The sequence below is a fragment of the Vulpes vulpes genome, chromosome 10, assembly GCF_048418805.1.
Source record: "Vulpes vulpes isolate BD-2025 chromosome 10, VulVul3, whole genome shotgun sequence".
Taxonomy (NCBI): Eukaryota; Metazoa; Chordata; class Mammalia; order Carnivora; family Canidae; genus Vulpes; species Vulpes vulpes.
The window spans coordinates 57871466-57883946 of NC_132789.1; the positions used below are offsets into that span (position 1 = coordinate 57871466).

General features: G+C 40.2%; 1 protein-coding gene across 1 annotated transcript in view; it reads left to right on the forward strand.

The window, feature by feature from the left end:
* LOC140594104 (uncharacterized) overlaps window positions 1-12481 on the forward strand; it is a 236750-nt gene that overhangs the window by 12514 nt on the left and 211755 nt on the right. The window lies entirely within an intron of this gene.

Sequence of the window (12481 nt, forward strand, 5' to 3'; positions counted from 1 at the left end):
TGGTTCACTGTAAGTCAGATTAAGGTAATAGAGGTGAAGGGACCCAGACTCCAGGGTACTGTGCAATTGCACATTGGTCCTTGTTGATTGTATTTATTCTTGAGCAGCTGCTTCCTGGCTTTCCTTTTTGCCAGGTTGGAGGTTAGGGGGGAAGAAGTACCGCAGGATGATTCTGCGAATGTGGCAGCAGTGCTGTCCCTTCCTTCTGGCTGCCAGAAATCCTTCTATACCTCAAGTCTCTTAAAGTGGGTGTGGTTCCAAGGGAGGTGGCCCTTGGAATGAATGTCTCCTCACCGAAGGACCGGAAACCCTTGGGCTCATCCGTGTACTTCATCGTCAGCCATTTACATTTAATTATATGAATATGTTATGTAAGGAAGGAATCTCCATGTTCTGCTTCTTCCCATGATAGAAGCCAGGGCAAAGTCTACGTGTGGAAATTTTCTAAAAATGTCCCACAAATTATAAAGTGCACTTTACAATACAGGGGAGCACTTTACACTAAAAATGCAGTATTTGTTTCCTTGTGATGCTGTGCTTTTGTAGTATATCCATTATTATGAAATGATTGTAGTTGATTCATGTTTGAAGGTTATGCTTTCCATGAAATATTTCAGAATGATACTAGCTAGCTCTGCTTCAAATTAAAATGCTAACTTTGAGCGTGCCCCTTGCAATGTCCTTGATTTGTAGCTGAATCTTTAGGAACACCAGTTGTCCTATTGATTCTTTCCATGTCCAAGTGCTGGGAGACTGAGTCTTACTCTGCCTGGCGCGTGTGTGCATGTGCGTGTGTGGTTGTGTTACTGTTTTTCCTTCATTTTCTCACTTGACATCTTTCCTGTAATTGCTGTGATGTATAATCATAAATTTGTTTCGACACTTACTACTGATTTTTAACTCAAGTGTATATTTAAAATAGTTTTGGAACCTAGAGTGTGCCTTATTGTTCATACCGCAGACACTGGGCTGTGGGCTAAGTGCTAAGGGTGTAGACTTTGTCCTTAATGAGTTTATCTCTGGCAGGTAAGGGAAGGATTGTGTAAAGGAAAATGTGGCAAGTTCTGTAGACAAGTACAAGTATCAGTGGAAGGGAACAGATAAAGGAGGGGGAAGGCTTCTTCTGGTTTGGAAAAATGCAGAATGCTTGATGGACAAAGTGGCTTTTGAACCATGAAGGATAGCCTTGAGACATGCAGAGATACAAGGATGTATTCTAACTGGGAAATGGGATAATAGAATATTCAAACAAAATTGAATCTGTTCCATGGCATATGGATCCTTGGGATTTTGCCCTGCCTTCTCTTGCATCTGGCCATCTTTACCTCCCATTCTAGCTGTGTGGAGCTATTGTAGTGTCCTCTTTCCACTTTGGACTGGTGCTATCAGGTATAGTTGCTGTATAGTGAGCTTTCTGTATTGAGGGTTTTTTTTTTTTTTTTTTTTTTTGAACTCAGTTTAAGATGTAGACCTTACTCTCTGTAAATCACATTCAGTCCAAGAATTTCAGAACTTGTAGTATGGAGTATTTGTTACTCAACTCTACTAATGCCACTTATACATTTGTTCCTTTGCTTATTGTTTTTTTTTTTTTTTTAAGATTTACTTGAGAGAGTACATTAGAGAGCATGCGTGCATGCATGTGAGCAGGGGGGAGGGGCAGAAGGAGAGGATGAGAGAGAGAGAGAATCTCAGGCCGACTGGGCACTGAGCACGGAAACCCATGTGGGGCTCCATCTCATGACCCTAAGATCATAACGTGAACTAAAACCAAGAGTCAGGAGCTTAACCGACTGTGGCACCCATGCAGCCCTTCCTTTGCTTATTCTTGAAGCCCATCTATTGCCAGAAAGGCAAAGATGACAAATAGTTGCTCCTAAGGAGCTAAGGAGCTCACTACTGGTGAGACACTTGAAAATAGTTTTAATATGAAACTTTCAAAGTCAATCTAGATGTTTGAAGAAGATGCATGGGAAAACAGAAGTGGGAGTGTCCATTCTGCCTCAGGGTGTCAGGGAAGGATGCCCAGAGAAGAGATGCTTGAACTGAGTCATGAAAGATGAGTGGGAACTTACCAGATGGACAAAGCAGTAGGCTGTTTTAGGATGTAACTCTGCAAGCATAGAAAGACATAAGGGAACATGAAAAGTTTGGGAACAGTCAGTCCCTAGGATCAAAAATGTGTGCATAGGTCAGGTAGGTGCAACCCGGTGAAGCTGGAAGGGTAGGCAGCTCAGAAAATGTATACTTCTGGATTAAGGAGTTTGTACTTTATTCTGGAGGTAGCAGTGATCATTGAAGAATATATCGAACAGGGATGCCATGTATATAATTCTGTTTGAGAGGAGATATTAGAATTACAAGGACTTAATATAAAATTGTTTAATAGAGGCAATACCATGTAAAGAGCGGAGTCTTTACAATATGCTAACACTTCTTTTTTTTTTTTTTAAAGGTTTTTTATTTATTTATTCATGAGACACGGAGATAGAGAGAGAGAGAAGGCAGAGACACAGGCAGAGGGAGAAGCAGGCTCCACACAAGGAGCCCGATGTGAGACTCGATCCCAGATCCGAGGATCACACCCTGAGCCAAAGGCAGACACTTAACCACTGAGCCACCCAGGCGTCCCATGCTAACACTTCTTTTAGACTGTGTGTATGTGGACAAATGATTCAATTTTTCCAAATCTCAGTTTCTTCGTCTGCAAGTGGGAATGATAATAGTACCTGTCACATAATTGATGTGACAATTAGGTGGTGTTGTTGCTAAATAACCCAACAATATAGTAAGTGCATGGTAATAACATTACATTTATTATGGATTTTGATTTTATTAAGAATTAGCGAGTAGGTGTTCAGCAAGAGGTTGGCAGTGTAGGAACTGGATGCTTCCTTAAAGGTCAATGGCATTGTGTTCTTATTTTAACTTTATAACAAAGGCCCAAACCCGTAAGCTGAATTTTAAATATTTTTTGCAATCTGGTATTGTTTTGTTTACCTGCCTAAGGAAAGAAGATGTGGTAGAAATGAAAATTGAGTCGCTAATGTGGCAGTGTTTGGGACCCTGACTGGGATTAGTCACACTTAGATGAGGTCATTGGAATCCCATCCCGCAGTTAGCATCATTATGTCCCACTATCAGCAAAGGTACAATCACTACATGAGGTACTCTATGCAAAACGGAATGTTGAAGGTTGAGTTTCCTCTGCTCTGACTCAGTTGGTCCAGAGCAATGTGAGCTAAAGCCTAGGACACAAAATGGTGTAAAGGTTACTCCGTGGCTTCTGCTGGCCTTTTAAGGCTCAATGATTGTCAGTGACTTGTGGCTAGCCACAAAACTGTGTGAATATTCACTCAAAAATCCCTCACATACCATTCTTAGAGATGATGGGTCAGCAGATAGTAACTACCTAAATCTAGTAAGTATTTTTCAGGAAAGCAGAAGACACAGATTTAGTGGTTCTATTGGTAAAAATGTGTGTATTAGTGAGTACAAAGTATTTCACAAAGACATTCTCATAGTTCAGTACTTTTGTATATCAAGATGTATTCTATATATCATTGGCTTTTCTGTTAGTAAAATACCAAATAATATTTTTATAAGATAGACTGATACTTAAGCATACTTATGGTTTTATTAATTGATAATTGTATTTTCTTTGCTATTTTAAAAAGTGTTTCGAACTATTTCCCTATTACTGTAGCAAGGTTTTTAAGGTAATTACCACGATAATTTCTTTGAGAGTGGTTTCATCTCACTGACTTTCCAACTGATGTTGAAACATTCTGTTTCTAAACAGCAGGACTTGTAAGTGTTTGTAACTTCTTATATCATCTGTCTAATTTAAAGGTGAAGTCAGACCTTGGTCTTTTTTTTTTATTTTTATGAATAATTCTTACTTTCTCAGTCATGTGAATCACCAATACCAAAGGAAGGCACAGTCTAGAGAAGTTTTTAATGATAAGTTGGTGCCATTAATGAAAAAGAAGTGGGTGGTAAATTATAGATCCAAGCCCTTGAAAATTAACCTCTAGCTCATGTTATTAGTTCCATTTTTTACTTAGAGCTACAGTTTAAATTTTTTGATAAAGCAGTTTATTGCCCTCTAAAAGATATTTAAATTAGAAAAATGCTTCTTTTGTGTTGCTTACCTGAAAGGAGCAATTTACCAGTGGCCATGTTATGGTTGTTTTTCTCATTTGCATTCTGAACCCCCTCTTAGGGCTCTTGTTAGGAGCCGGTATAGATTTATTTGTAGAAGAGGACACATTGAATCGGACCTCAGGATTAAATGAGTTCCATGAATTAGAAGGATGACCTTGTAGACAGAGAAAGATTTCATTGTATGGCTTCCCTGCTTCCATTATAATAGAATTTGTGTTTATGTGCCTCAGGTTCAAACCTTTTGTGCATGCGTGTGTTTGTGTCTGTGTATATGTGTGTATGTTACACCGAAAGAATAGATTGAAATTCAGCACTCAGGCAGTGGACAATCAATTGGCTAAATTCTAATTGTGAGGATTGTAGAACTACATTTTATTTTACTTCCTGTCATGCTCAGCAAGTAAATAATTCTATTTACATTTCTGCCTCCAAACATCTTTGTCATGATGGAAATACCATGTGGGCAAATGGGTTTATGGTTAGAATCCTAGTTATACAGATTTTTATTTCTTGTGTGTGTAGCCAAGTAGTGTAAGGTCTGATATTTTGCATGGGTATTAAAGCTTTGCAGGACTGAGTGAGGATAAGATAGAGGAGGATGGAATAGTGGAATTGACAGCGTCTTTTTTCGAGTAGAAACACAGTTCACAGCTGTTTACTGGAAGGGGAGGCTTTGGAAACTTCAAAATGATCAAACCAAATGGCAAGTTATAACAATTTACTGCTAATTGATTAGCTTTAGGTTTAAGGGAATACAATTACATGCTATTGCAGCCAACTGTTGTTGTGGTTGTTTATCTGACTTTTAAACCAGATTCATTTGCTGCCTGTTCAAACTGGTTTTATGCTTTTTGAGTGCTGCTTGATCGATTTGACCAAGACTGAGTCTTCATCATGGCTAGCTGTGACAATGGGGGGTAAATTAAAATAGCCTATGGCCAGAGTGAGACCATCTCTGAGAAATAATAGAAGAGTCCCTAAGGCCTGGTGACTCAGACTGCTCAAATTCTATTTTCTACTCCAGTTAAAACAGTTTTAAAAATGGTAGCCTTTATGTGAGATACAATACATTGTCTCCTCTTTTTATGCATTGGTTTAGAAAAAGTCTCTAGGAAGACTACAAAGAAATTTTACCATTCCTATAGCAGTTTAATGTCAATAGGAAATAACTAGTTGGTATTTGTTACATTTATATAGTTTGCTTTTTTTCTGAAGTATTTTGGCATATAATATTTTCTGGTTTGGGGGGCACACAGTACCTATATTTACTCCCAATTTGTAGGTAACTAACCTGAGGCTTGGAATAAACTTCAGGGGTTTAGTTGAATTCATAAAAGTGATTAGTGGTAGAGAGAATTAGAACCCAGTTTCACTGATGTTTAGACTTTTGAATTCACATCTATGATTAAGAAAGGCATGTAGTTGCTAAGGCAGTGGGGCAGGGACTCTGTTACTCATTATTTCTGGGGCATTTTCAACATGATAGGCCTTTAGTTAGGCCTCTGCAGCTTTGAGGGAACCCATACCTATTTTAAAATCAGTAATGACAGTTGAAGGAGGAAAAAAAAAAGCCTGATCTGCTTGTTTTACCAGGCACAAGTGGAAGGAACTATTCTTTAAAACACTTTTCTCCTTGTGTTTGGGGTCAGCGTGTCTTAGTTGTGACATGGGTTTCTGCAAAGCCAATAGTTTTGCGACTGACTGGTGAAATTACTGTTTCACAATGCAGTCTCTCTCTTCTGCATCATAAATCGATCAAGTTTGATAATTTCTGTTGCTATTCTTCTCACTGAAAATGATCATTGTGGATACTTTACTCATTTTTCCCAGGAGTGTATGATTTAAAGTATTATCATGTTCTTTTCATTCTTGAAAGGGTCTAATAAAACCTGCCCCTGGGATGAATAAATACATTATTATAGGTGTTGAAATTGCTTAAATAGGAAATATTTATCCTCTCTTTGAGTAAAGATATATTATCTCAGACATAAACGTTGTCAATTAAGGGGTTTGAACGTGTCCTTCAGTCAACTCAAGATCACTTTGTATAGCTAGGGCTCAATCAAATACCACTTTTAATCATCTAATTACATAAAGTAGATCAAGTTTTCTTGCCAAACAAACGACTGGGGAGGAATAATTCTGTTAAGTGTATAGTCCTGAGTGCCTCCCCCACTAACAAAAATAGTTTTTTGAAGGAACAATGCTGACATGGTCAAAGTTGCATTTGCCTTAGTTTTGGAAGACTCATTCCTTTGGAAGGAATATGGGGACATTTTATTGTATTTAGGAGGGAAATTAGTTTGGCATTCTGTTTCCCTCCCCACCATCCCTGGCATTAAATTCTTGAACCTCCACATTTCCCTTTCTTATTAACGTTTCCCCTCGAAGTTGTCCAGGTATCCCGAGGCTCAGAAGGCCAAGAACACAACCTTTTTTCCTTGCTGACAGCAGCAGTTTGTCATAGGGACAATTTCCTGGATCTTACAGGAAACTGTTTTCAACTTCCTGTGGTTCTTTTTTAAAAAGCCATTTGCTCATATATGGCTTTAGATATTTTGAATAAACCTTATACAATTCTACATTAGTCATATGCATGCTCACCTCACTGAGGCCCATTGAGAGAGAGTAAGAGATTTGCACGGGCAGATTTGTGTTGGAGTGGAGATAGGGATGCAGGTCTGTTTCTTCCTGGATCTTTGCATTTAAACTAGGAAATTGAAGGGAGTACAATTGCCAAGGTGAAATAACCTATTCATCTTCCTTGTTACAGTACAGTCTCCATTACAATAGGAAGTCCTATCTCAGCTAGGCATCGCTTACCCTGAGCATATGTAATAAATATTTTCAAAAACTGAAAGAGTTGAGAAAGTAACATAGTGTTCCAATGCAGGGACTATTGGAAAATATGCTATAGCTTTTCTCATCACCGTTCCATTGCTGATAGCCTACTTCTACTATTTAGTTTTTCTGTCACCAGTAAGATTTCATGTGAGCGTTAGGAACCAAAGAGTAGAGATTAACAAGATTTTATCACAGCAACATGTTAGAATATTGCTGGGAACCTGGGAGCATACAGTATTGGGAATATATTAATAAGGGGCTTGTCATATTGTTGTTCTTTTCTCTTTGCATTTGCATTTTCTAGGCAGGCCTCTGGATAGGAAGGCAGCATGGTTATGCTGAGGTGATACAGCTGGGTCAGCATTTGTAGGGCAATGCATAATTTCAGCTTGAGTGTGTTTCAGAAATCTCCCTTTCTCCTAGCTAGCCAGAAGTCCTCTTAGGATGTTAATGAACCAAATGGGACTTGGTCCTGAGAATTGGGTATAAAAACAGCCCTTTTCAGGGAAGCACAAAATAAGGGATGCTCTATACACAGATGAGGTTACATTCTGAGAGGCAAGGGTAGTGACTTGTGGCTTGTCAGGGGTATTAGCCATAAAGAGTGTGTATGAACCACCTGCAGAAACATTTATCACCTTGTAGTACTTGTAATGATGGAAGGAGTCTGGAAATACGTGCCCTAAGGTTTATGGGAACAAACAGGAAACTGCTCTGAAATCTCCCGTTTCATCCTAAAAATGAATGCAGATTTTACATTATACTTCATAATTTTTGTGTTATTTACATTACTCAAAAATACGTAAAACTGAAAATCTGTAAATAAGGACTGTCTGTACTGGAATTCTCCTATCCTTTGGTGGATGTCTCTGGGTCATGTTCAGACAGTTTTTATTTTTATTTTTTATTTTTTTAAGATTTTATTTATTCATGAGAGACACAGAGAGAGAGAGAGAGAGAGAGAGAGAGAGAGGGAGAGACACAGGCAGAGGGAGAAGCAGGCTCTATGCAGGGAGCCCGACCTGGGACTTGATCCTGGGTCTCCAGGATCATACCCTGGGCTGAAGGCAGGCGCTAAACTGCTGAGCCACCTGGGCTGCCCCTCAGACAGTTTTTATTGCTTAGTTTAAGTCCTAATTGTACTGGAAAAAAAATCAGTCTGATTTTTCAAAAGGACCATACAAGCAGGCTCTATGGTGTTTGATTAACATCCAAGGCAAAGAATCCATGTGGTGTAAAATAAGGAAAAATGTGCAGTGACCATTTAAATTCTTTCTATGACTGTTACTACGTTATAATGGAATTATTTCTCCTGTTGATGAAAGAAATAAAAACAAAAAGCAAATAAAAATGTGATTTATTTGTTAAGAGAATTGCAGTGTATGGGAGGAAGAATCTTAGGAGATGATCAGATACTGGCTGCACCACATGAAAATGTGGAGGTCTCTCAGGCAGACCTATAACCTTTCTAATGTGGGTGACCACATAATTTATTGTTCTTTGTGGAGGTACTTTTCAAAATTACAGTGAGTCATCAGGCATAAACCTGGGCCATCCTGGGCAAACCAGTTACCCTCTCTTCAGTATTTTCGTTTGTTGGTGAAAGGAGATGTTTGGATCAGGTTAGATGTTTTTAAGAATTTTTTTCCTTAAAGAAGCCCAAGCGTAAAACAAATAAAAGGCAAGTTCAAGTTGAAGCCTGGGCGGGGGCAGGGTTCCAGTTCCCCACCCTCCCACCCAAGCACACCCCACCTATCGGTCCCACGGGATCGCTGAGGCAGTTTGAAAACTGACATTCCATCAGTGTATTCCACCCATCATTTACCCTTCACTGGATTCCTGTGCCGCATCTTCTTGTCCTGAAGATGTCAGGCAAATGTGCATTGTTGGTATCGGGCCCATGCAAATCCTAACTGAAGAAAAAGGATGTAATGTCCCCGAAGGCAGTGGAGTATTCCTTTTGGGCTTCGTCATCACCTCTGTGCTTTCCCTTGACTCCTGATAGCCTCTCTTGGTCGTAGGAGCATGGGCACATTTTGTTTCCTTCGAAACTTTTTATTGTTTGTTTGAAAGACCTGCACCTTCAAAATGTAATTTTAGGGATAGAGATGTACATAAAGCCCTTTAAAAACAAATATTAAGTGAGAGGTTCTTTTTTGTGCCTAGGAAAGGGACTGGGCTCTTTCCTGACCCTCCAACAGTCCTGACGTAGAACGTTCTAGTGCCAAGGCCCCGGGTTCCACACAGTGTACAGGTAGGGCTATTTTCTGGGAGGTATGTGAAGGTACACAAGAAAGTAATAACCTGGACTTGCCTACTAATTTCCCCAGTGCAACTAATCAATTAATTCTATCGTTTGTTCTCTGTCTCCTTGTTTTTCTGCTGTATTCTCTTCCCTTCCCAGTCTCTTTATTGCAGACATCCCATCCATCTTCCTGCACATGATCTGGAGTGTCGTTGCAAAGATCACCCTAATTGCTGTGTCTGGACAGTTCTCTCAATTAAAGCTGCCTCTCCGGCAGGCCCGTAACATCCAGGCAGCAGGAATCCAAGATCCTTGCAGAGGGAGGGGGATGAAGTCAACCCTCCCCTCCGCTGCTATGTCACTGATGTACTAGCAGCGGTGCTGCCAAGAGTGAACGCAATACTCGATTCACACTAGATGTTAGCTGTAACAAAAGGGAGGGGAAACCACCTTCTGATCACTCCTGTGTTTGTTTTCCCTCATTATTGACTGGGGCAGGCTCTTGGCATTTTTGTGTCTCATTCCTTCTCCGTTACCATTGGGAGGCTTCTTCTTACGGATGCAGTCAGATTCGTAGTTTCTGTGGTCGTAGACCTGACCTAAGGCAAGTAGACATTTTTTTTTGTTGTTGTTATTTCTTTTTAATGCACTATGTTTTTCTTTTTCTGCTTTAAGTTACAAGAGTGCCTTGGGCTAATGATATTCCTGTGTAGGTTTGCTCATCTTTGGAATTGAGCTGCTTTTTTGTTGATGGTCCCTCCCTTTCTGGTTCATTCAGTTGTGTGGACTATTTCAGGTGCAATTATCTGAGAATGAATGGCTAGAGGATGATCTCTATCTATAACTGTTCGCTATGTGGTAGGAGGTCCCCAGGTTGCTAGAGGTGACAGACGTTGGCTGCAGTGGAAGGGTGCATGACTGGTTTCTCGGAGAGGCATGAGGTCTCCCTAGTGACTGGCGTCTCTCGAAAATGACTCAACAACCATCTTTTATTCTGTGCCAACTGTGTGCCATGTTTTTTTCACATACTTTTCCATTTGACATATTGATAAGGTAGTTATTAGTATCCTATTGCTGCTGTAACATCGCCAGCAATATAGTAGCTTAAAACAACTATAATAAATTTGATATAATTATAAATTTAAAAGGTCACAAATTTCTTATAGTTAGGACAAAAGTCCTAAAAATTAAGGTGTCATCAGGGCTGTGCTCCTCCTGGAGGCTCTAGGGGAGAGAGTCTGCTTCCTTGCCTTTCCCAGCTTTGGGAGGCTGCCCATGTTCCTCGACTTGTGGACCATGTTCCTCCGTCTTCCAAGCCAGCAGTAGGTCATCTTCAGAACTCTCCTCTGTCCTCTGGATATGTCCTCACCTCTTTTTCTCTCATTCTGATTCTCCTTCCCCCTTTTTCCCCGAGGACTACATTGTGTCTGCCTGGATAATCTTCCCATCTCAAGATCCTTTATTAAATAACATCAGCAAAGTCCCTTTGACACGGAAAAGAACATGTCTACAGGTTCCAGGGATTAGGATGTAGCCATAGTTGGGGGCCCATTTTACTGTCTCTCCTAGGTAGTAATGGCTCCTGCCGCCAGACCATGGCAGTACTTTACACGTATTAAGTGCCCACTCTGTTCCAGTCAGGAGAAAGGTTTTAACTTAACCTTCAGCACAACTGGAGGAGGTTGGTATTTTTTGGGAAGGCATTGAGGCTTGGGGAGGTTGAGTGACTTATCTAGAGTCCTGCAGCCATTTGGCAGCAGACAGGATTGCAGTCCAGGCTGTTTGATGCCAGTGTTCATACTCTTACCCATGATACCATTCCACATTTATTACATTTTCAGTACAGGCAGGCCTAAGTGAAAAGAGGGTGTTTCCTCTGGCTCATACAGGTAGTTTGTAAACAGGGTCAATATTCAAACTGAATCTCTTGGATCCCAAAACCTCAGTGTGAAATGTTCTTCTTCATGTGCTGATATCGGACCCTTGTCCTACCGAGATTTTTGCCTTCAGCTGTGGTTTCCATGATCTTTGTTTTGTTTGTTTGTTTGGTTTCCCATTCCAGATCGTGCTTATTTATCAGTGAAGTCAGGTGGAGCGGGTTGTCACTTGGGTCATGATGTTGTGATGTTGACAGTTAATGGGCGACGGCCTTTGGCCTGGTGCAGCTGAGCTACCCTGGTATGTGGCTGCTGCTCTGTTCTCTTCAAGTGGAGTTCTCAGATTGGCTTATCCTAGGTCGAGGTGACCACTGCTCTCTCATTTGGAGCAGAGACCCTGACTTACATTGAATTTTAAACACTGTCTCTGCAATGGAAAGCTAATGTTTTATGGAACCAGCCACAATTTAGTTACCATAACAACTTGGTAATACTCATTCTGTCTTGGCTTACTGCCTCAGAGTGTGGTGTACAGCAGTCATTCTGGCCAGCTGAAATGGGCTCTCACCTTATTCTTGTCAGGCATATTGATAAACAGCTCTGTTTCATGACATTTCAAAGTCGTCCCCCCTCTTTTTTTTTTTTTTTATGTCGCTGACCTTCTCTTAAGCTGCAGGTTGTATAAAGAGAAGCTGCTGGAGTAACACCATGATTGTATTGCTTTTATATTCCTGAGCTATTTTATCATGAAATCATAGGTGTGGAGGTAAGGAGAGATATAAGTAGATGGTTGGGCCCATATTCTTAGAGCAGACTATCATAGTATCATAGCAGTGTATTTCTGTCATCTGCCAAAAAGAAAAAAAAAGAACTCGAAATAATGTTAAATTTAATCTCATTCTTTATGCAGTAAATTTGACGTACTCTGGAAAAGGTGTGGGCAATTCAGTCAAAGAGAGGATTCATTATTTTCATTTAAGCATTTTATATGCACTAAACCATTAATGCCTAGTATTGCTTGATAATCAGTAACCTGTAGCAGAATTTATATTTTACATAAGGGAAATTTTGCATAGATGGGCTGATGGGAATTTGAGAGGAAGCAGACATAGGGATTTTGTTCTGTATTCTAGTAGGTAGGAGAGTGCTCTCTGTTTCAGGAAGGATTAATAGGTATTCCTTGGGGAGGTGGAGAGGAAAAGAAAGGGTAATGATGCATTCTTTATTCCTCTCTGGGAGATGCAGAATCTATATTCACATTCCAAGGCTCTGAAAGGTCCAGCAGCAGAGAAACCTATTTAATTAACTGTTTTATTCAGCCACGGGGGCTGAGGGGACCCCCTTTCCA